Below are 19688 nucleotides of genomic sequence, written 5' to 3'. Positions count from 1 at the left end.
TCATCCCTTTGTGATGTGGCCCCTTTGGTGTGAGGTGGTTTCTCATCCCCTTTGTGATGTGGCTACTTTGGTGCTATGTGGTTTCTCATCCCCTTCGTGATGTGGGCCCTGTGGTGTGAGGTGGGTTCTCATCCCCTTTGTAATGTGGGCCCTGTAGTGTGATGTGGTTTCTCATCCCCTTTGTGATGTGGGCCCTGTGGTGTGAGGTGGATTGTCATTCCCTTTGTGAAGTGCATCCTGTGGTGTGAGGTGTTTTTTCATCCCCTTTGTGATGTGGGCCCTGTAGTGTGAGGTGGTTTCGCATCCTCTTTGTGATGTGGGTCCTGTGGTGTGAGGTGGTTTCTCATCCTTTTTGTGATAGGGGCTCTTTGGTGTGAGTTGGTTTCTCATCCCCTTTGTGATGTGGGCCCTGTGGTTTGATGTGATTTCTCATCCCGTTTGTGATGTGTGCCCTGTGGTGTGAGGTGGTTTCTCATCCCCTTTGTGATGTGTGCCCTGTGGAGTTAGGTGGTATCCCCTTTGTGATGTTTGCCCTGTGGTGTAAGGTGGTTTCTCATCTACTTTGTGATGTTGGCCCTATGGTGTAAGGTGGTTTCTCATCCCCTTTGTGATGGGGGCCCTTTGGTGTGAGGTGGTTTCTCATCCCCTTTGTGATGTGGTCCCTTTGGTGTGAGGTGGTTTCTCATCCCCTTTCTGATGTGGGCCCTGTGGTGTGAGGTGGGTTCTCATCCCCTTTGTAATGTGAGCCGTGTGGAGTTAGGTGATTTCTCATCCCCTTTGTGATGTGGGCCCTGTGGTGTGAGGTGGATTGTCATTCCCTTTGTGAAGTGTGTCCTGTGGTGTGAGGTGTTTTTCATCCCCTTTGTGATGTGGGCCCTGTAGTGTGAGGTGGTTTCGCATCCTCTTTGTGATGTGGGTCCTGTGGTGTGAGGTGGTTTCTCATCCTTTTTGTGATGGGGGCTCTTTGGTGTGAGTTGGTTTCTCATCCCCTTTGTGATGTGGGCCCTGTGGTGTGATGTGATTTCTCATCCCCTTTGTGATGTGTGCCCTTGGTGTGAGGTGGTTTCTCATCCCCTTTGTGATGTTGGCCCTGTGGTGTGAGGTGGTTTCTCATCCCCTTTGTGATGGGGCCTTGGTGTGAGGTGGTTTCTTATCCCCTTTGTGATGTGGGCCCTGTAGTGTGAGGTAGTTTCTCATCCCCTTTGTGATGTGGGCCCTGAGGTTTGAGGTGGTTTCTCATCCCCTTTGTGATGTTGGCTCTGTGGTGTAAGGTGGTTTCTCATCACCTTTTTGATGTGGGCCCTGTGGTGTGAGGTGGTTTCTCATCCCCTTTGTGATGTGGGCCCTGTGGTGTGAGGTGGGTTCTCATCCCCTTTGTGATGTTGGCCCTGTGGAGTTACGTGGTTTCTCATCCCCTTTGTGATGTGGGCCCTGTGGTTTTAGGTGGTTTCTAATCCCCTTTTTGATGTGGGCTCTGAGGTGTGAGGTGGATTCTCATCCGCTTTGTGATGTTTGACCTGTGGTGTTAGGTGGTTTCTCATCCCGTTTGTGATGGGGGCCCTCTGGTGTGAGGTGATTTCTCATCCTCTTTGTGATGTTGGCCCTGTGGTGTAAGGTGGTTTCTCATCCCGTTTGTGATGGGGGCCCTCTGGTGTGAGGTGATTTCTCATCCTCTTTGTGATGTTGGCCCTGTGGTGTAAGGTGGTTTCTCATCACCTTTTTGATGTGGTCCCTTTGGTGTGAGGTGGTTTCCATCCCCTTTGTGATGTGGGCCCTGTGGTGTGAGGTGGGTTCTCATCCCCTTTGTGATGTGGGCCCTGTGGTGTGATGTGGTTTCTCATCCCCTTTGTGATGTGGGCCCTGTGTTGTGAGGTGGTCTCTCATCCCCTTTGTGATGGGGACCCTGTGGTGTGAGGTGGATTCTCATCCCCTTTGTGATGTGAGCCCTGTGGTTTTAGGTGGTTTCTAATCCCCTTTTTGATGTGGGCTCTGAGGTGTGAGGTGGATTCTCATCTGCTTTGTGATGTTTGACCTGTGGTATTAGGTGGTTTCTCATCCCGTTTGTGATGGGGGCCCTTTGGTGTGGTGTTTCTCATCCCCTTTGTGATGTGGGCCCTGTGGTGTGAGGTGGTTCTTCGATACCCTTTGTGATGTGGGCCCTGTGGTGTGAGGTGGTTTCTCATCCCCTTTGTAATGGGACCCTGTGGTGTGATGTCTTTTCTCATCCCCTTTGTGATGGGGGCCCTGTGGTGTGAGGTGGTTTCTCATCCCCTTGTGATGTGTGCCCTTTGGTGTGAGGTGGTTTCTTATCCCCTTTGTGATGTGGGCCCTGTGGTGTGAGGTGGTTTGTCCATCCCCTTTGTGATGCGGGCCCTGTGGTTTGATGCGGTTTCTCATCCCCTTTCTGATGTGGGCCCTGGTGTGATGTGGTTTCTTATCCCCTTTGTGATGTGGGCCCTGTGGTGTGGAGTGGTTTCTCATCCTCTTTGTGAGTGGGCCCTGTGGTGTGAGGTGGTTTCTCATCCCCTTTGTGATGTGGGCCCTGTGGTGTTAGGTGGTTTCTCATCCCCTTTGTGATGTGGGCCCTGTGGTGTGTGGTGGTTTCTCATCCTCTTTGTGATGTTTGCCCTGTGGTATAAAGTGGTTTCTCATCCCCTTTGTGATGGGGGCCCTTTAGTGTGAGGTGGTTTCTCATCCCCTTTGTGATGGGGGCACTGTGGTGTGAGATGGTTTCTCATCCCCTTTTTGATGTTTGCCCTGTGGTGTAAGGTGGTTTCTCATCCCCTTTGTGATGGGGGCCCTTTAGTGTGAGGTGGTTTCTCATCCCCTTTGTGATGTTTGCCCTGTGGTGTAAGGTGGTTTCTCATCTACTTTGTGATGTTGGCCCTATGATGTAAGGTGGTTTCTCATCCCCTTTGTGATGGGGGCCCTTTGGTGTGAGTTGGTTTCTCATCCACTTTGTGATGTGGTCCCTTTGGTGTAAGGTGGTTTCTCATCCCCTTTCTGATGTGGGCCCTGTGGTGTGAGGTGGGTTCTCATCCCCTTTGTAATGTGGGCCCTGTGGAGTTAGGTGGTTTCTCATCCCCTTTGTGATGTGGGCCCTGTGGTGTGAGGTGGATTGTCATTCCCTTTGTGAAGTGCATCCTGTGGTGTGAGGTGTTTTTTCATCCCCTTTGTGATGTGGGCCCTGTAGTGTGAGGTGGTTTCGCATCCTCTTTGTGATGTGGGTCCTGTGGTGTGAGGTGGTTTCTCATCCTTTTTGTGATGGGGACTCTTTGGTGTGAGTTGGTTTCTCATCCCCTTTGTGATGTGGTCCCTTTGGTGTGAGGTAGTTTCTCATCCCCTTTGTGATGTGGGCCCTGTGGTGTGAGGTGGGTTCTCATTCCTTTTGTGATGTTGGCCCTGTGGTGTGAGGTGGTTTCTCATCCCCTTTGTGATGTGGGCCCTGTGGTGTGAGTTGGGTTCTCATCCCCTTTGTGATGTGGGCCCTGTGGTATTAGGTGGTTTCTCATCCCCTTTGTGATGTATGCCCTTTGGTGTGAGGTGGTTTCTCATCCCCTTTGTGATGGGGGCCCTTTAGTGTGAGGTGGTTTCTCATCCCCTTTGTCATGTTTGCCCTGTGGTGTAAGGTGGTTTCTCATCTACTTTCTGATGTTGGCCCTGTGGTGTGAGGTGGTTTCTCATCCCCTTTGTGATGTGGGCCCTGTGGAGTTAGGTGGTTTCTCATCCCCTTTGTGATGTGGGCCCTGTGGTGTGAGGTGGATTCTCATTCCCTTTGTGAAGTGCGTCCTGTGGTGTGAGGTGGTTTTTCATCCCTTTGTGATGTGGGCCCTGTAGTGTGAGGTGGTTTCGCATCCTCTTTGTGATGTGGGTCCTGTGGTGTGAGGTGGTTTCTCATCCTTTTTGTGATGGGGGCTCTTTGGTGTGAGTTGGTTTCTCATCCCCTTTGTGATGTGTGCCCTGTAGTGTGAGGTGGTTTCGCATCCTCTTTGTGATGTGGGTCCTGTGGTGTGAGGTGGTTTCTCATCCTTTTTGTGATGGGGGCTCTTTGGTGTGAGTTGGTTTCTCATCCCCTTTGTGATGTGGGCCCTGTGGTTTGATGTGATTTCTCATCCCGTTTGTGATGTGTGCCCTGTGGTGTGAGGTGGTTTCTCATCCCCTTTGTGATGTGTGCCCTGTGGTGTTAGGTGGTTTCTCATCCCCTTTGTGATGGGGGCCCTGAGGTTTGAGGTGGTTTCTCATCCCCTTTGTGATGTTGGCCCTGTGGTGTAAGGTGGTTTTTCATCACCTTTTTGATGTGGTCCCTTTGGTGTGAGGTGGATTCTCATCCCCTTTGTGATGTGAGCCCTGTGGTTTTAGGTGGTTTCTAATCCCCTTTTTGATGTGGGCTCTGAGGTGTGAGGTGGATTCTCATCCGCTTTGTGATGTTTGACCTGTGGTATTAGGTGGTTTCTCATCCCGTTTGTAATGGGGGCCCTTTGGTGTGAGGTGATTTCTCATCCTCTTTGTGATGTTGGCCCTTTGGTGTTAGGTGGTTTCTCATCCCCTTTGTGATGTGGGCCCTGTGGTGTGAGGTGGTTTCTCATCCCTTTGTGATGGGGGCACTGTGGTGTGAGGTGGTTCTCATCCCCTTTGTGATGGGGGCCCTGTGGTGTTAGGTGGTTTCTTATCCCCTTGTGATGTTGGCCCTTTGGTGTTAGGTGGTTTCTCATCCCCTTTGTGATGTGGGCCCTGTGGTGTGAGGTGGTTTCTCATCCCCTTTGTGATGGGGGCCCTGTGGTGTGAGGTGGTTTCTCATCCCCTTTGTGATGTGGGCCCTGTGGAGTTAGGTGGTTTCTCATCCCCTTTGTGATGTGGGCCCTGTGGTGTGAGGTGGATTGTCATTCCCTTTGTGAAGTGCGTCCTGTGGTGTGAGGTGGTTTTTCATCCCCTTTGTGATGTGGGCCCTGTAGTGTGAGGTGGTTTCGCATCCTCTTTGTGATGTGGGTCCTGTGGTGTGAGGTGGTTTCTCATCCTTTTTGTGATGGGGGCTCTTTGGTGTGAGTTGGTTTCTCATCCCCTTTGTGATGTGGGCCCTGTAGTGTGAGGTGGTTTCGCATCCTCTTTGTGATGTGGGTCCTGTGGTGTGAGGTGGTTTCTCATCCTTTTTGTGATGGGGGCTCTTTGGTGTGAGTTGGTTTCTCATCCCCTTTGTGATGTGGGCCCTGTGGTTTGATGTGATTTCTCATCCCGTTTGTGATGTGTGCCCTGTGGTGTAAGGTGGTTTTTCATCACCTTTTTGATGTGGTCCCTTTGGTGTGAGGTGGATTCTCATCCCCTTTGTGATGTGAGCCCTGTGGTTTTAGGTGGTTTCTAATCCCCTTTTTGATGTGGGCTCTGAGGTGTGAGGTGGATTCTCATCCGCTTGTGATGTTTGACCTGTGGTATTAGGTGGTTTCTCATCCCGTTTGTAATGGGGCCCTGTGGTGTGAGGTGATTTCTCATCCTCTTTGTGATGTTGGCCCTTTGGTGTTAGGTGGTTTCTCATCCGCTTTGTGATGTGGGCCCTGTGGTGTGAGGTGGTTTCTCATCCCCTTTGTGATGGGGGCCCTGTGGTGTGAGGTGGTTTCTCATCCCCTTTGTGATGGGGGCCCTGTGGTGTTAGGTGGTTTCTTATCCCCTTGTGATGTGAGCCCTGTGGTGTGAGGTGGTTTCTTATCCCCTTTGTGATGTGGGCCCTGTGGTGTGAGGTGGTTTGTCATCCCCTTTGTGATGCGGGCCCTGTGGTTTGATGCGGTTTCTCATCCCCTTTCTGATGTGGGCCCACTGGTGTGATGTCGTTTCTTATCCCCTTTGTGATGTGGGCCCTGTGGTGTGAGGTGGTTTCTCATCCTCTTTGTGATGTGGGCCCTGTGGTGTGAGGTGGTTTCTCATCCCCTTTGTGATGTGGCCCCTTTTGTGTTAGGTGGTTTCTCATCCCGTTTGTGATGGGGGCCCTTTGGTGTGAGGTGATTTCTCATCCTCTTTGTAATATTGGCCCTGTGGTGTTAGGTGGTTTCTCATCCCTTTGTGATGGGGGCCGTTTGGTGTGAGGTGGTTTCTCATCCCCTTTATGATGGGTGCCCTGTGGTGTGAGGTGGTTTCTCATCCCCTTTGTGATGTGGGCCCTGTGGTGTTAGGTGGTTTCTCATCCCCTTTTTGATGTGGGCCCTGTGGTGTGTGGTGGTTTCTCATCCCCTTTGTGATGTTTGCCCTGTGGTATAAAGTGGTTTCTCATCCCCTTTGTGATGGGGGCCCTTTAGTGTGAGGTGGTTTCTCTTCCCCTTTGTGATGGGGGCACTGTGGTGTGAGATGGTTTCTCATCCCCTTTTTGATGTTTGCCCTGTGGTGTAAGGTGGTTTCTCATCCCCTTTGTGATGGGGGCCCTTTAGTGTGAGGTGGTTTCTCATCCCCTTTGTGATGTTTGCCCTGTGGTGTAAGGTGGTTTCTCATCTACTTTGTGATGTTGGCCCTATGATGTAAGGTGGTTTCTCATCCCCTTTGTGATGGGGGCCCTTTGGTGTGAGCTGGTTTCTCATCCACTTTGTGATGTGGTCCCTTTGGTGTGAGGTGGTTTCTCATCCCCTTTGTGATGTGGGCCCTGTGGTGTGAGGTGGGTTCTCATCCCCTTTGTGATGTGGGCCCTGTGGAATGGAGGTGGTTTCTCATCCCCTTTGTGATGTGGCCATTTTGGTGTGAGGTGGTTTTTTATCCCTTTGTGATATGTCCCCTTTGGTGTGAGGTGATTTTTCATCCCTTTGTGATGTGTCCCCTTTGGTGTGAGGTGGTTTCTCATGCCCTGTTTGATGTGGGTCCTGTGGTGTGAGGTGGTTTTTCTTCCCCTTTGTGATGTGTACCCTGTGGTGTGAGGTGGTTACTCATCCCCTTTGTGATGTGGGCCCTGTGGTGTGACATGGTTTCTCATCCCCTTTGTGATGTGGGCCCTGTGGTGTGAGGTGGATTCTCATCCCTTAGTGATGGGGGCTCTTTGGTGTGAGGTGGTTTCTCATTCCTTTTGTGATGTGGGCCCTGTGGTTTTATGTGGTTTCTCATCCCCTTTGTGATGTGGGCCCTGTGGTGTGAGTTGGGTTCTCATCCTTTTTGTGATGTGGGCCCTGTGGTGTGAGGTGGATTCTCATTCCCTTTGTGAAGTGCGTCCTGTGGTGTGAGGTGGTTTTTCATCCCCTTTGTGCTGTGGTCCCTTTGGTGTGAGTTGGTTTCTCATCCCCTTTGTGATGTGGGCCCTGTGGTTTGATGTGATTTCTCATCCCGTTTGTGATGTGTGCCCTGTGGTGTGAGGTGGTTTCTCATCCCCTTTGTGATGTGTGCCCTGTGGTGTTAGGTGGTTTCTCATCCCCTTTGTGATGGGGGCCCTGAGGTTTGAGGTGGTTTCTCATCCCCTTTGTGATGTTGGCCCTGTGGTGTAAGGTGGTTTTTCATCACCTTTTTGATGTGGTCCCTTTGGTGTGAGGTGGTTTCTCATCCCCTTAGTGATGTGGGCCCTATGGTGTGAGGTGGGTTCTCATCCCCTTTGTGATGTTGGCCCTGTCTAGTTAGGTGGTTTCTCATCCCCTTTGTGATGTGGGCCCTTTGGTGTGATTTGTTTTCTCATCCCCTTTGTCATGTGGGCCCTGTAGTGTGAGGTGGTTTCGCATCCTCTTTATGATGTGGGTCCTGTGGTGTGAGGTGGTTTCTCATCCTTTTTGTGATGGGGGCTCTTTGGTGTGAGTTGGCTTCTCATCCCCTTTGTGATGTGGGCCCTGTTGTTTGATATGATTTCTCATCCCGTTTGTGATGTGTGCCCTGTGGTGTGAGGTGGTTTCTCATCCCCTTTGTGATGTGGGCCCTGAGGTTTGATGTGGTTTCTCATCCACTTTGTGATGCGGGCCCTGTGGAGTTAGGTGGTATCTCATCCCCTTTGTGATGTTTGCCCTGTGGTGTAAGGAGGTTTCTCATCTACTTTGTGATGTTGGCCCTATGGTGTAAGGTGGTTTCTCATCCCCTTTGTGATGTGGTCCCTTTGGTGTGAGGTGGTTTCTCATCCCCTTTCTGATGTGGGCCCTGTGGTGTGAGGTGGGTTCTCATCCCCTTTGTAATGTGGGCCCTGTGGAGTTAGGTGATTTCTCATCCCCTTTGTGATGTGGGCCCTGGGGTGTGAGGTGGATTGTCATTCCCTTTGTGAAGTGTGTCCTGTGGTGTGAGGTGTTTTTTCATCCCCTTTGTGATGTGGGCCCTGTAGTGTGAGGTGGTTTCGCATCCTCTTTGTGATGTGGGTCCTGTGGTGTGAGGTGGTTTCTCATCCTTTTTGTGATGGGGGCTCTTTGGTGTGAGTTGGTTTCTCATCCCCTTTGTGATGTGGGCCCTGTGGTTTGATGTGATTTCTCATCCCCTTTGTGATGTGTGCCCTTTGGTGTGAGGTGGTTTCTCATCCCCTTTGTGATGTTGGCCCTGTGGTGTTAGGTGGTTTCTCATCCCCTTTGTGATGGGGCCCTTTGGTGTGAGGTGGTTTCTTATCCCCTTTGTGATGTGGGCCCTGTAGTGTGAGGTGGTTTCGCATCCTCTTTGTGATGTGGGTCCTGTGGTGTGAGGTGGTTTCTCATCCTTTTTGTGATGGGGGCTCTTTGGTGTGAGTTGGTTTCTCTTCCCATTTGTGATGTGGTCCCTTTGGTGTGAGGTAGTTTCTCATCCCCTTTGTGATGTGGGCCCTGTGGTGTGAGGTAGTTTCTCATCCCCTTTGTGATGTTGGCCCTGTGGTGTGAGGTGGTTTCTCATTCCCTTCGTGATGTGGGCTCTGTGGTTTGATGTGGTTTCTCATCCCCTTTGTGATGTGGGCCCTGTGGTGTGAGGTGGGTTCTCATCCCATTTGTGATGTGGGCCCTGTGGTTTGATGTGGTTTCTCATCCCCTTTGTGATGTGTGCCCTTTGGTGTGAGGTGTTTTCTCATCCCCTTTGTGATGTTGGCTCTGTGGTGTAAGGTGGTTTCTCATCTACTTTCTGATGTTGGCCCTGTGGTGTGAGGTGGTTTCTCATCCCCTTTGTGATGGGGGCCCTTTGGTGTGAGTTGGTTTTTCATCCCCTTTTTGCTGTGGTCCCTTTGGTGTGAGGTGGTTTCTCATCCCCTTTCTGATGTGGTTCCTTTGGTGTCAGGTGGTTTCTCATCCCCTTTGTGATGTGGGCCCTGTGGAGTTAGGTGGTTTCTCATCCCCTTTGTGATGTGGGCCCTGTGGTGTGAGGTGGATTGTCATTCCCTTTGTGAAGTTTGTCCTGTGGTGTTAGGTGGTTTTTCATCCCCTTTGTGATGTGGGCCCTGTAGTGTGAGGTGGTTTCGCATCCTCTTTGTGATGTGGGTCCTGTGGTGTGAGGTGGTTTCTCATCCTTTTTGTGATGGGGGCTCTTTGGTGTGAGTTGGTTTCTCATCCCCTTTGTGATGTAGGCCCTGAGGTTTGATGTGGTTTCTCATCCCCTTTGTGATGTGGGCCCTGTGTTGTGAGGTGGTTTCTCATCCCCTTTGTGATGGGGGCCCTGTGGAGTTAGGTGGTATCCCATCCCCTTTGTGATGTTTGCCCTGTGGTGTGAGGTGGTTTCTCATCCCCTTTGTGATGTGTGCCCTGTGGTGTGAGGTGGGTTCTCATCCCCTTTGTGATGTGGGCACTGTGTTGTGAGGTGGTTTCTCATCCCCTTTGTGATGGGGGCCCTGTGGAGTTAGGTGGTATCCCATCCCCTTTGTGATGTTTGCCCTGTGGTGTGATGTGGTTTCTCATCCCCTTTGTGATGTGTGCCCTGTGGTGTTAGGTGGTTTCTCATCCCCTTTGTGATGTGGGCCCTGTGGTGTGAGGTGTATTCTCATCTCCTTTTTGATGTGGGCCCTGTGGTGTGTGGTGGTTTCTCATCCCCTTTCTTATGTTTCCTCTGGTGTGAGGTGGTGTCTCATCCCCTTTTTGATCAAGGCCCTTTGGTATGAGGTGGTTTCTCATCACCTTTGTGATGTGGGCCCTGTGGTATACAGATATTTAATCAATCTGCACTGAACACTCTGCAGCTTTACACACGTTGTAGATTATATCCTGAGAGTACAGAGTAGAATTTTTATATTTGTTGTTATTTATATTTTAAAACATTTGATTTTTAATTTTGTGTTACTTTGCAAAATACCATTTTTGAAAGCAGTGCTTGATGTTGTCTGTTTTTCTGTATGCTTGCCAAACACTTGAATGTTTAATTTTTTTTTTTTGTATTTTCCAATTTAATAGGTTAAAGTAGCATCTAATTGTATTTTTTCATTTCTTTAATTCAAAAGTAGGGTAACCTGTTTTTTTTCTTTGTACCTTGTCCATGTGTATTTCTGTGTGTGTGTGTTTTCTGTTTGTGCTCTTTGCTTGGTTTTCAGTTTGTAGTGCTTGTTTTTTCTTGCTGATTTATAAGATCTTTTAAAGCAGTGAGGTGATTTTTTATCTGTTACGAATGTTGTAGAGATTTTCCCCTATTTTTTATTGGTCTTTTGTTACCGTTTATAATATTTTTGACATCTTAAAATTCTTAGGATGTACGTAGTTATGTCTCCCAAGTGTGTGAAGGGGTTTTATTGACATGAACTAGAGAGAAACACTATTTCTATAAAGTAAAGACCTTGTATGTCTTTCCTGGACCGCAAGCTCAGGAGGGCAGAGGTAATGCCATTTTGCTTAACACTGATGATGAGTGATTGCCTCTTTAGGGTAACAGAGAAGAATTTTCTGCTATGTTGTAACACATTCCACTCCCAGTACAGTATGAATTACTATCAGGTATAAGGGAAAGAGAATGGTTCTCTAAAAGGGAATAGAAAAATTCACAAAAATAAAGGAAAAAAATGCAAACAAGTTATCACTCTAGAGAAAGTAACAGTAACGTGCTTCTGATGTCGGCATCATATCTTTGATAGCAGTGGAAAATAGTGTGAAAAAGTATTATGTGCAGAATATGTCTAGAAAATAACATTATAAATCCCCAAAGCAACGTCATTATATTAAGGTTTAAGGGCACTGAGTATTGATATCAAAATTAAGTCGAATGAGAACCTTGACCAGAAGTTGATGGTGATAGTGGAGAGCATATTTTGCTGTGATCAAGATGCCAGGAAGGAAGTAGTATCATTTAAACTTCAGAATATTTGTTAAGAAAACTGTATTTGCAAGTGGAGATTAGAAGTGGTTGAGATGGAATGAGAAACGTTTTTCTGTTTCGAGTTGTAATTTATTTCAGTAATATTCTTCATGGCTATCGTTACTTTCCAGATATTTAACATTAATTCCATCAATTGAGTTTTGTGCATATATCCATCTGGGTTTATTTTCCTTTTTCCACTAGGTTGTAAGTCTCATTAGAATCCAGTCACTTAGTATTTTCGCTTTTCCTAAATACAAGCACTAAGTAAAGTGCTTTGAAGATGCTTCTTTTGAGTTTATAAAGTGGCTTCCTATTTAGCTAAATTCATCTCTTACTGTAATCTGTATTTAAACTCCTTAGGTAATTTTATTCTAATGGAAACATTTCTTCACCTGAACCTGCTTGATTTAGTTCTACTTTCAAGTTGACATTTCGAACTTCATTGTAAACATTATTAACTTAGTTTAATGTTTTCAATCACAAAGGATTACCATAAAAGTGGTTTTTTAAAATTTCTGTCCATTTAAAAGAAACTTACTGAATTGAATTTAAACTTTAGGTTTTGAGATATTAAAATAAATTGAACAAGAGTTGCCAAAGTCTACATAAGGCTTTAGAATAAAAAAATTTATTTATTTTTATTGTCTCTATTGTCTCCTATATTTGTTGTGTGTTCATTCAATAGACACAGAGATACAAGTAAGGAAAGACAGTGCATTTTATTTATGGTGTGAAGGTTTTTGCTTAAATGTGATGCCTGTGTGTGCATATTGAAAAAGATATTTATTTGCAAGGTGATATGACTTTAAGGTAGTCACTCAAATATCTCTGACATTAAGAACATAAATTGTTCCTGAGAGTTTATATGATACTTAAATTCAACCATAAACTGTGAGCAAAGGTAGTTTTTATTTAGTAATCCTATCTGGCACAGACTTTCTCTGAAGAATTATTTACATTGATGTTACAAAGTCTATCTTTTAGAAATTGCAGACATAATGAAATTCAAAACATAGTTCCTTAATCTCATGGTTTGAGTAAAGCTCAGTAAATTTGCTATTTAGAACTAATTTTCTTCAAGTTCTTCGTAACATTACTATCCAAGAAGAGTAGTTTTGCCTGAGTTATTCAGGTGGAGCAGATCGACTAAAAATAGTTTATTAAAAATAGTTTACAAAAAAACGTTTGTTTTATTTTTGTTCTGTATTAATGGCCAAATAACCAAAGGATGAAAGATTGAGGTATGACATATAGAATAACGATTATCTTTTCATGCCCAAATGAATGAATATATCTCTTCATAGATTAACTCCACAGTGCTTATTTTAAAAGTATCTACAAAAAAATACTTTAAATGTATTTATTAAAAAAACATGCATAGTTTTATACATAATAGGTACTAATGCCAATATGCTCACCAATTTGTCGATAATGTATTGGCTAATGGAAGGATGTTATATGAGTTCAATTATATCTTCTTTAAATCATTTTTCTCCAGAAACTTCAGGTGATTTATTTATGATTAATAAACTTTAAATAGAATTAAAAATTATATCTAATTTATACTTAAAACCTACCTTTGATTTTCCTATTTCAAAGAATAATACCTAAACAGTTAAGTGGAGTCTGTTAATGAAAAGGAGAAAATGCCAAGTTTATAAATTTATAAATTCTGATATTTACATAGGCCTGTGTTCCCCAGCATGTCCTCTTTGACTACACAAAACTAACAGGGAGGTCTGACAAATGAGCAGTGGTAGCTTTCATATAGTGAAGCATCTCAGAAATGAAAGCAATACTAATTGAGTGTTTATTATGTGATAGGCATTAGGTGGCTGCCTTTCGTCCATAATCCACATTAAGTCCTCCCAGTGAACTTTGCAGGCTTGTATAATTATCCCTGTTTTACATGTCAGCAAACCAAGGTTTAAAGATGTTAAACAGCTTGCCTTTGTGCACACTATTTAGTAAGCTTGGGAGCTGGAACCTTTGAATCCAAATCACAGATGTTCAAATCTGTACTCTTAAACACTATCCCACATCTTGGGAATATCTCCTGCTTAAAAACCAAACATTTTTAAGATTTCTGACTTGATTTTTTTTTTAAACATCTTTATTGGAATATAATTGCTTTACAATGTTGTGTTAGTTTCTGCTGTATAACAAAGTGAATATATGTATACATATATCCCCATATCCCCTCCCTCTTGCATCTCCCTCCCACCCTCCCTATCCCACCCCTCTAGGTGGTTCTGACCTGATTTGATTGCAGTTTTATGCCACAGGAGATGGAGAAACAGAAAACTGGTACTCTATAAATAATTCTGAAGAAAAAGGAAGGGAAGATAGGTGAAGTGTTAGTGATGGTAACCTGGAGAGAAAACAATAATAAGAAATGTCCAGTGCCCAAATCCATTCTTGCCTTCTTTTATTCTTAATGTCCAAAACACAAATTTTGTTGGTATAAGGCAATCTTATTCTGCTTTGCTGGGGATTGTTTTAGTCCAGAGGTTCTCAAGCACGCATCAGAATCACCTGGAGAGCTTATTAAAACACAGGAATCTTGGGCTCACTCCAGAATTTCTGATTAAGTAGGTCTGGGGTGGACCCTAATATTTACATTTTTAAGTTCCCAGGTGCTGCTGGTGCTGCTGGCCTGGCAGCCATGCTTTGAAGACCCATTTGTTTAGTCAAGCTCAGGTTCTCAAGATTGGCAGCACATTGGACTTACCTGGAGACACTGTTAAAAGATACCAATAACCCAAAACATAACCTCTGGGGATTATTTTTTTTTGGCCCTGATACTCATACATGAATGGCTCCAAAATGGGTTTCTAACTTTGCTTATTTTTTTACCTTTATCAACTTTCTGTCATATTGAGAAAGGTAGACCATCAAGAGTGTGTGTATGTTCCCTGTGACTGTAAGAAATCATTGATGCCAAAGGCTAATACAGTCACTTTGGCTTCGTATTTTCTTGAGGCTCTGAATTATTTTGCTATTTATACTTCCCTGTTTATATTGACTCACAGAAAGAATGAAAATTTTAATCTAGTATTAGTGATTCTATAAAACTTACAGAATGCATTTTGTGATCTAGTTTTACCTGTGGCTCCATTTAGTGTCTGAATCCTTATTTTCTTTTGTTCTTACCTCATATGTATATATGAGGTAAGAACAAAATATATATATTTGTGTATATGTATCTTTTAGTCTATGATGTTATACCGTATCACATATTTTTGTAAATAGCAGTACATTTTGAGAACAAGGTGAGAGTTAACAATAAAAATTAAGTTAAGGAAGTATAAGTAATATGAATGATCTCACTAAAATGCACTAGTTCTGTGAACTTTGTTTTAATTGGAATAATTATTGACAACTATTTTCATTTTTATAAATAATTCCATTTTCCTCATTATTACTATTCAGCATAAAATAATTAGAAAGAGTTCTTAAAATTCTATAATCACAAGATTAAAAGAACAAGTGTATATACATGATGTTTTCTTTAGACAACTAAAAATATTTAGATATTTTATTTGTGGCCTAATAGTACAAATAATACATTCTGGGATAATGTTTGGGTCAGATTCTAGATTTGAAAAACTGTATCATCATTGTTTTTTTTCAGATTTGTCTCTATATATCTAGTCAAATTTTTATGACTGTAATGCCATCATACACAGCCTCATAAATGTGTAAACTATATTCATGACATCATTTATATTCCCTAAGAGGTATTACTTCTGAAGACACATTATAATGCAATTTAAGAGATATTTTTGCATACCTGTTATGAGAAATACTTTATGCAAGTAATAGAAGGAGATGCAAGGATTTTAAAATCTAGGAGATAAGAGAAATTTTAAAAATTAAATATCATTTAAAACAGAATACAAGGATCATAAAGAAGGTACAGTGTTATTTGGGTGCAGAGGAAGGAGAGTTGATAGTACACAAAGAAAAAAAAAGTGTTACGAGAAGTAATTTTTGAGCTGGCTTTAAAGAGCTGCACAGAAATTCACCAAGCAAAGATAAAGTAGCAGTTATACCCATCATGGAGCAGTAATAAATGTTAGTTTTCTCTTCGTCATTAACTTTTGTCAATTTGATTAATATGTGTCTCGATGTGTTCCTCCTTGAGTTTATCCTGCCTGGGACTCTCGGCGCTTCCTGGATTTGAGTGAGTGTTTCCTTTCCCATGTTAGGGAAGTTTTCAGTTTATTATCTCTTCAAATATTTTCTCAGGCCCTTTTTCTCTCTCATCCTTCTGGGACCTCTATAATGTGAGTGTCAGTGAGTTTAATGTTGTTCCAGAGGTTTCTTAGACTGTCCTCATTTCTTTACATTCTTCTTTCTTTATTCTGTTCTGCAGCAGTGATTTCCACCAATCTGTCTTCCAGCTCACTTATTCTTTCTTCTGATTCATTTATTCTGCTATTAATTCCTTCTAGTGTATTTTTCATTTCAGTTATTGTATTGTTCATCTCTGTTTGTTATTTAAAGCTTTTATCTCTTTATTAAACATTCCTTGTATCCTCTCGGTCTGAGCCTCCATTCATTTTTCGACATCTTGGATCATCTTTACTATCATTACCCTGAATTCTTTTTCGGGTAGACTGCCCACCTCCTCTTCACTTTGTGTCTCCCTGCCACAACCATGGTGAGGCAGAGAGGGAAGGGGATGGGGTTGTGGGAATAAATACCCTTAATGCTCTTTCCTTCCACCCTACAGTCTTCTGCCGGTGTCTTACACCAGCCAATTCTAATTGGAAGTTAGAAGCTAATGGAACCTGGGTGATTCATTCTATAGCAGTCTTCAGAGTTGGGGCCATTCTGCAATAGTAGAGTGATAAAACAGACAGTTAATGAAGGAAAAGATGTGCTTGGATTTGCTTTTCTAAAGTTATTGGTAACAATGACTGACTGGAGTAGCATGTCACTTTGTGCTTGGTAGCTATTCCATTGTTGAAATACTCTAAGTGATGAGTAAGGAGTGAAATTAGGAAGGACAAAAAAGAGGAAAGGCTATATAATTTGATGTAATACATGTATCACATAAATGCAATACAGTTGGATTAATTGGAAATGCAAGGCAAAAAACAAAGAGCTGCTAAAGAGCACTGTTAGTTTTTAACTTGGAAGCCTGGGTTGGCAGAAGTCCAATTATGACCTTTCTGTGGGAACAGAAAAAGATACCTGATTTTGTTTTTGAGTTCTTTAGCAAATATCCAAGTCGACGTTCTTCATCTCCTTAGCTTGGTATTATAATTTTTTTGTTGTTTCCAACTTTATTGAGATAAAACTGACATATAAGCTTACGTTGTGTAAGCTTAGGCTGTACAATGTAATGATTCTATGTATGTACATATTGCAAAATGATTACCAGAGTAAGGTTAGTTAATACATCCATCGTTAAGATGTTTTCTTGTCTGACTCAGGCTCCTTATTTTGGTCCCATCATCAACAGCCTACTCTCCTGTTCATCCAGCAAATCTATTTATTCTCTAAATGTGACTCTGTGTCATGCCATGGTACTTTCATTCGACAGTCTCCTAACCATCCTTTCAAACTTAGTTGAAAGTCAGTTCTTCTGGGAAACTTTCACTGATTCCTGTCTCCAGTCAAATCCAAATAGTTCTTCTTTGGGTATTAGCTGTAGTACAGCACGTGTCCCAGAATACCACCAATGTTAATTTACTTGTCTAACTCCTTCATGATACTGTAAGTATCTCAAGGAAAAGGGTGCTGACAATTTGACTGTTTTATAACACCTACCATAGTGCTGGTCTCATACCAAGTGACTGTGAGAAAAGAGGAGTGATGAAAAGATAAGACAACACAGTTGAAACATTTAATATTTGGACCAATGTAGGAGTCCTTAAAAGATAAAGCGAAGCTGAAAGCAAAGCCAGAGGAGATTGGTGGCAATAATAAAATTTTGAGGATAAAATTAGTTCTCTTTTCTAAGCTGCTATAGATAGAATTATAGTGCTTTTATGGATTATTTCCTGATCTGTTATGTTCTTAACTCATATGCACGGATATATTACTTTTATTAACTTTGGATATATTTTACATGAGATATATGCAGTTTCTTGTAAAAGAGAAGAAAGACACAGAGAAATATCTTGACCTAGAATTTCTTTGGGGAAATCACTAAGTTTAAAATAAAAATTTCTCATATTCTTTTTAAAGTGGGATCTAAATTTCCTGCCAGGGATTACTTTTCAGTCTCTTTTAAGTTAAATACAAAGTTTTCTAACCAAACACAGTTATACTGTTGGTTAGGATGTCATGAACTCAAAATAGTATTCTGGGAAAGCTTTTAGTGAGTTAATTAGAAAATGTAGATTTTTAAAATTAAATGATTTTTATTTTATTTACTATTAAATTATATTTTAATTAAAATATTAAATTCAGTAATTCAGTTTTTATCAACAAAATTTCTGAAACATAAATATGAACACCCAGTAGTTCTAATCAATAGAATTGGTGTATTTCAGAGACCAGTGTAAAATGAAAGGACATGAGAGGCTTTTTATAAAGTGGAAAAATCTGCTCCAGAATTATCCTGGACTAGACCCATTCACTATTCATGTTCCATTCAAAAAAGATTTCCCTCTTAACAGCACTTAACTGTCATAGCTTGTACCATTTCTGTTTCATTACCAGCATTGCCTTAGTATAGATTCCAGTTGTGACATTCTGTATTCACGTTATTAGAAAAACAGAATCAGCCACAAAACACTGTGATAGTGTTTGTTTACATTTTCAAATGCTTCTAACATGATCTCCATCTTTTATATATTCAGAATTTAGATTGTCCTTTCCATCACAGACCAGCGATACTATAAATAACTGATAACAGCAATTGCTGATGAGCAATGCTGTAGAATAATGTAAAGGTCAAAGAATGATAATTCATGATCATCCTTAGCAAAGTATACAGGTGTTAAAATACTGATGTTGAACTCTGGTGGCAGCTCACAGAGAAGAAATGGCACAACATGAATCCCCTTTGATAAATGTGATTGTGAGGAGGTTAAGAACCAGAACCAAATCATCTGCTCTCTCTACAAATGCACAAATCTGAGGGTCAGCTTTCTGTGTGTAACACAGGAGAGCAGGTAGTTTTAGACATCATAGCGGCTTCTTACTCATGCTTTATTACTAATTTAATCTGTAGTACAGTGTGGCATTTTAGAAAAAAATGGTGCAAAGGGAGAAGTGTTTAATCTCAAGGCACCATAGCTTTAATCATCTTGAAAAGTATTCAAATACAGGAATCATTTAAATTTTGGGCATAGGACAGCTCACTTTTTTTCAGACCCTGGTAATGTTGAAGGAGTCAGAATCTGACTGGAAAACCTGACTCATTTGCATACTTGTGATGGTCATTTACATCTGACAAGCCTATTACCTGTTAATGTAGACTGCTTGTACATAGATTTTATCCCCTTGGCATTAGCAGGCTTATACTGATTTTAGATTATGGAATAAGCCAAACTGCTTTTCAAAGGAAGATTTTCCAAGCAGTTGTTATCTCCCCATTACAGATATTACTTTTTTGAGACAGAGTGCTATACTTCTGCTTACTCTCATTTCTCCTTTGACTTTCAATTCCTATATTCCTACAACTAAATTAACTAGCCAATAGATAGGAAAGGAAGCTGGAATATAGCTGGGCTTCTCAATCTTTTTCATGACATGGAACCTATAGAAAATGATAATACTTGTAATATCCACTGGGTAAATTAGAGATTTGAGGGTATATTTATATATATGATACTTAAGATAAAAAGTCTTTATGTTTTCTTTATATATAATTATGGTAAGAGGAATAAAGCAAAGTATTGGAAGATATTAAATATTGGATTTGAATAGAGCTAATGCTTTTTCTCTCCTGAAAGGTGATAAGATCTTTAATTTGCTTCCTATTAAAATAAATCTTTAAAAATTTTTTTATTATGATAAAATATATGTAACATAAAATTTTACATATATAACAAGCATTTCTTCCTCCACGTTCTTGACAACATTTATTTTTTGTTTTGTTTTGTTTTACAATAGCCAAGATAATGGTGTGAAGTCATATCACATTGCAGTTTTGATTTGCATCGCCCTAATGCTAGTGACATTGGCCATCTTTCTATGTGCTTATTGGTAATTTGCATATCTGTTAAATTCTTTTGCTCACTTTGAATTGGGTTTTTTTTGTTTTTTTGTTGTTGAGTTGTAGGAGTTCTTTATATATTCTGGATACTAATCTCTTATCAGGTTATGATTTGCAAATATTTTCTTAGATTCTATGTGTTGACTTTTCACTCTGTTGATAGTGTTCATTGATGCACAAAATCTTTAATTTTGATGTAGTTCAGTTTATCTATTTTTTCTTTTGTTGCCTTTGCTTTTGGTGTCATATCCAAGAAATAGCTGCCAAATTCAGTGTCATGAGGCTTTTCCCCTAGGCTTTGTTCTGAGAGTTTTATAGCTCTTATGTTTAGGGTTGTGATTTAGTC

At 42.2% G+C, this 19688-nt stretch overlaps 1 protein-coding gene and 1 long non-coding RNA gene across 2 annotated transcripts in view; both read left to right on the top strand.

The window, feature by feature from the left end:
* Window positions 1–19688, top strand: part of MALRD1 (MAM and LDL receptor class A domain containing 1) — a 612855-nt gene that overhangs the window by 218370 nt on the left and 374797 nt on the right. The window lies entirely within an intron of this gene.
* Window positions 3172–10681, top strand: LOC118888714. The gene is made up of 3 exons (XR_005018353.1): window positions 3172–3242; window positions 6846–6864; window positions 10671–10681. It is a non-coding gene; the product is annotated as an uncharacterized LOC118888714 (long non-coding RNA).

The sequence above is a fragment of the Balaenoptera musculus genome, chromosome 2 (genome assembly GCF_009873245.2).
Source record: "Balaenoptera musculus isolate JJ_BM4_2016_0621 chromosome 2, mBalMus1.pri.v3, whole genome shotgun sequence".
Lineage (NCBI taxonomy): Eukaryota > Metazoa > Chordata > Mammalia > Artiodactyla > Balaenopteridae > Balaenoptera > Balaenoptera musculus.
The sequence above is the reverse complement of the archived record's forward strand: the minus strand, read 5'-3'. Positions and strand labels throughout refer to the sequence as shown.